We start from the raw sequence: 4,944 nt of genomic DNA, 5'->3' as shown, positions 1-4,944 counted from the left end.
TGAAAACAACCATTTCTCTCAAATCTAGAAGATTGTGTATGGTATAAAATATGATGCGTATTTTAATAAAAATTGAAATACGAAATGAAAAAAAAAAACATCATACCATTATTATTTTTATATATTTTGAATACCAATAAATTAGGGTTAATTAAGGATAAAAACAATGTTAAATTAGGGGTATGTGGTTATCATGAAATTTTCCCTCAATGAAAACAAAAGGGGAAGGCCAAAATGCAGCCACCTATGATTCCTGAACTATTCTGAGAATAAAAACAACTTGCAACATTGCTCTATCATGAAAACAAAGCATCTCCATGCACAGATTAAGCATTTTGATTACATACAATCTGAAATATTCGGAGATTAAAAAGAACTTGCAACATTTATTTATCATGGAAACCAAACAACTCCTCAAAACAAATTTCATCAAGTTGAGCCACAACATCAGGAGAAATTGTAAGTAGAGTCCCAACAGCAATCAAAACTGATGTCAACTTACTCCAGAACAAACTTTATGATGGACTAACCAGAAGGATAATCCACTCCAGTCATCTTGTTTATCACATACTAGGAAGTATTTGGCTGAAAATCGTGCATAGTCCATTTGATCCATATCAGCAATTAGAATGCACGCATTAGATTAATGATGTTTACTTATATCCAAGATGCGAGCTATCTATACCAATCTATAGGAACTGCATGTCTAAAAATGCGAGTGCTTATTCAAAATTTAATAACGACCAGCACTCTCTCATATGCATGCCTTTATTTTTTAGAACAACATATTTCAACATTCTACACAATTTTTTTCTCACACCACATTTTCCTCTATGACTACTACTTTCGAAGCATCATACCAAGTACCCAATTATCCGTTGGAATTCAATAAAACATGAATGAACAACTAATTTTAATAGTTCAAATATAAAATCTTCAATTAAACATTTTACGATATTTTGACATTTACGCATCAACAAAGAAGAGACAAACAAAAGTTGCATAACTCATTGCTTCACATGAAGAAAAATATTAGCATTTACCTCAAGAAATCAGAAAAGATATCTAAATGACAAATGGTTATTGATTATTGACTGTAATAAAGGTCCTTCAAGGCATGCCCTGGGCAATCCCCTCTCTGTGCTAATTGGAAGCATTTAGAATTTTAGAGAAGAAAAGATTTGCCTCAGACTAGTATAAATTTACCACAGAATGGGAAAAAGGTTCCCTCCACCTCCCTCCATAAAATAAATCAAATAATAAATCCAATATTGAACGTCAAAATGATCAGAAAGTAAATCTTAAAGCTAGTAAAAGACACGCCAAAAAAGTGAAATATGTGCATGCAACAATCCATAGAACTTCTATGCTAAAAAAAAAAGACGTGCCGGAACATGTGGTTGAAGTTCTATTAGCTGCCCTTTTGCAGGAACAGCTTGCAGCTTAATTGACATTGAAAGAGCACAAATCAACCAGACCTCAATATAAATCATTAACCGCATACAAATATCCTTAGAATTACAACTGTGACTATATTGAACCAAGTAGAATTAGCATGACGTTGAATAACAAGACCCTTAACTCCATCAAACCATTCAGGAAGCTTTCTCAACTCTTAGAAAAGAAATAAAAGGTTGAACCATGTGAAAGAGGTTGAAACACTATAAAACATATTCTCAACTTTAAGCATAGAAATGATAAAACAAAAAAATATATCAATCACACCTTGAAATCCTTTAAAAGATCATGTATCAAACAGTTCAAATGATTAAAGCTTTCATACAAGGACAATCCTCAGGGTGTTTGTATGCTAGGAATCAGGACAATATCCTTGCTATCACCACAAGGATAATTCTCTGGTTCTAGTGTAAACAAGGATCCCAAAAAGGTTGATTTATGCAAACAATGTCGGAACACGAAAAGAATACATTGTCAACTCTGTGCATAAAAATGGGGGGGAAGCAATAATAATCAATCACAACCTGCAATCCTTTAGAAAAATCATGCATCTAACACTTCAAATGATAAAAGCTTTCATACATGGACAATCCTCAGGGTGTTTGTATGCCAGAAATCAGGATAATATCCTCGGTATCACAAGGATAATTTTCTGCTTCTAGTGTAAACAAGGATCCCGAAAAGGTTGAACCATGCCAACAAGGTCAGAACATGAAAAGAACACATTCTCAACTCTATGCATAAAAAAGGAAAAAGAAAAAGAAAAAGAAGCACAACCTGCAATCCTTCAGAAAAACCATGCATCTAACACTACAAATGATTAAAGCTTTCATACATGGACAACACTCAGGGTGTTCGTATGCCAGGAATCAGGGTGATATCCTCAGCATCAACCTTAAGGATAATTGTCTACTACTAATGCAAACAAGGATCTCCAAATAAGTAGCATAATAACATAACAAATAACATAAGGAACATCTCACCTTGAAACAACAGTATTCCCGTGCCAAAGATTCCTGTAGCTGCCACAAAGAAGAGAATAAACTCTTTTGACCTTAGATGATAAAAACGCAATCATAAGCAACATAAACAGTAATCAATCAGTAAACATTAAACACGAAAATATAAAAGAACATGAAACATTACCTATAAATCAAAGGGTAAAGTATCATGATCATCTTCATTGTCATTAAGCTTTCTTATCAATGTATAGTCACTTATAATGCACAAGAATCTAAAGAGGCCCGTGCTTAAAAGAAGTTCAGCTAGATTTTACAATTGGAGATTGAACAACAAGAACTGAAAGCCAACATATTGATACCACATCAGTGACATCTCTTTTTACAACTTTGAATCCAAAGGACAAAGAGATATAACTTTCTATTGAGACACCACCAGGCACCAGCCTTAAGCAAACATGGGAATCTGGGGGTTAAGTGAGAGCCTAAGTTGCATGGAAATGTGAATAGGTACTGGTACGGTTGCGGGTTGGTACAGGACATGGCAAATTTGTAAAATGTAGAGTACAGCGACACGGCTACATATATGTATTGAAATTAATAAATCTGCATGAGATCAATATTGTTTTTATATTCATGTGTTATTAGAATTAAAAGTGTTATCCGAATTAATAGTCCTATCACATTTCTAGGTTTCTTGTATTCTATTGATTATTATAAATTAAAAACTGCTCGTTTTTGAACTAGACACTCAAATGACCAGCTTAAATCATAGTTAACTTGGGTATCACTGCATGGGCTGAAACAAACCTGACCCATATCTAACCAGTTTCAAGAAATAGATATAAAGTGTAGGATATACATCCAAGAAGTGTATTGCAGGTGTTTTAAATTAAACCATATATCATGTAATTGAGTACATGTCCGCATGAATTTATGTATATATCAAGAAGTGTCCATGAAGTTTGGGTACGGAAAAGTGTCGGGTACGTGTTCGTTACAGGTACGGCTTCATGATAGAAATACCTAGGTAACATAGGTGAGAGTACATCATGATGATGGTCCATATAATAAATAGCTAAATTTGCATTTGCCATAAGTTCACAACTCCATAAAAAAAGATAATGACTATTTAATCTCTTCAACAAGTTTAGAAATGCGCCAAAAGTCAAATGTGCACATACCCTAAATGCTTCTAACAACATTGAGTTCAATGAGTTGTATACATTTGTCAGTTAACAGGTTGAAGGAACAAAAGAACACCATCAAAGGTCATAATTATAATAGCGGAGAACAATAAAAAAATACATCATATAGTTCTACAGCCTCACATATGAAATGATCACCAATGTTCTTGAAGAATACATCTTGGTCATAGCAGCTTTTAATATTTACTCATCTGCCAGTTAAACAGATATAAAGAGCACCACCTACCACCTTACTTAGCCTTACACTCTAATCTTAAAAACTAAGAAGAGTGAAAAAGAAGCAGAAACCACATAAACTGGTTATCTCATACACCTTTTCATCCACACTAAAGTACAAAGTTCATGAACTTCGAATATCAAGCAAACATTTTCAAAGCCATTAATAATGCATAACACTAACCGAACTGGAAAACCCCTTTCATTTGACAGCTCAACATTCATTAGGGAATGTTGATTATCAATTAGTAAATCAAAAGTAGACTTTTAGCATGCAAATCAAATAGCGTAGTAGCGTGCACACACAAGCATGGACGCAAATCAAGAAAACAAGAGAGAAAAAGGAAAAAGATGAGAATGATAACCAAGAAATAAAACTGTATTCACATCCGTTACAGTTATGGTATGAGAGGGAGTACGAATTCCCTAAACTAATATCTGTACAACAATAAAATAATATCAACACATTTTCAATTAGAAGTTAGGTTTTCGAGATATAAATGCCTGCAAGTTTTATCTTGGTATTTGCAAGCACAAATATACAATATGACAGAGGGAGAGAACCAACAAACAAGTATCAAGTTCCTGAAACAACCTACATCAATATAGTAATATTAACAGACTGTTGAGGAGAAGTTATGATTTTAGATAAAATGCCTGTGAATTTTATTTTGGTATTCCTTCCCTTATCAACTCTCAAATATCAAAAGGACCAAAATATCCCCACTTCTAACTTCATTTGCCTTCTTATGAGAAGGCGAGAGACTTCTCAATCATTTTGGGGCCTATTTAAGAAATATTCCAATGATTATATAAAATATTAAAAACTCGAGAAGTATATCAAAATAAGGAAAATATGGACAGGCACCACTGAAGACTTTCGCCATTTTTTCATTGGCTACAATAAACTTCTTAAAACATCAAAGCCATCAGTGCACCACATACAAGATCACACCATAAATAGAAAACAGATGCAACCGACCATACATGGTTAGGACATGTCATTAACTTAAACTAGGAGTTAAAATTGATCAACTAATTATCAATAGTTTAGTAAAATTATTTATCCAACTGTCAGTTCAAACTTGATTCAAGAGATCATC

At 33.5% G+C, this 4,944-nt stretch overlaps 1 protein-coding gene across 5 annotated transcripts in view; it reads right to left on the bottom strand.

The window, feature by feature from the left end:
- The window catches only part of LOC109819978 (spliceosome-associated protein 49), an 8,579-nt gene continuing 3,936 nt past the window's right edge, over window positions 302-4,944 (bottom strand). Inside the window, exons 5-6 of one of the 5 annotated variants that reach the window (XR_002241681.1) lie at window positions 2,442-2,480; window positions 302-585 (exon numbers count right to left, since the gene is read on the bottom strand). The gene's annotated coding sequence lies outside the window, so the exon portion shown is untranslated. Of the gene's footprint in view, window positions 586-1,453; window positions 2,513-4,944 lie in introns of those variants that run through there. The other 4 variants (XR_002241682.1, XM_020386002.1, XM_020386000.1 and 1 more) reach the window with 4 other exon arrangements.

Source organism: Asparagus officinalis, chromosome 8, assembly GCF_001876935.1.
Source record: "Asparagus officinalis chromosome 8, Aspof.V1, whole genome shotgun sequence".
Lineage (NCBI taxonomy): Eukaryota > Viridiplantae > Streptophyta > Magnoliopsida > Asparagales > Asparagaceae > Asparagus > Asparagus officinalis.
Note: the sequence above shows the minus strand (reverse complement) of the source record. Positions and strands in the feature narration are given on the sequence as shown.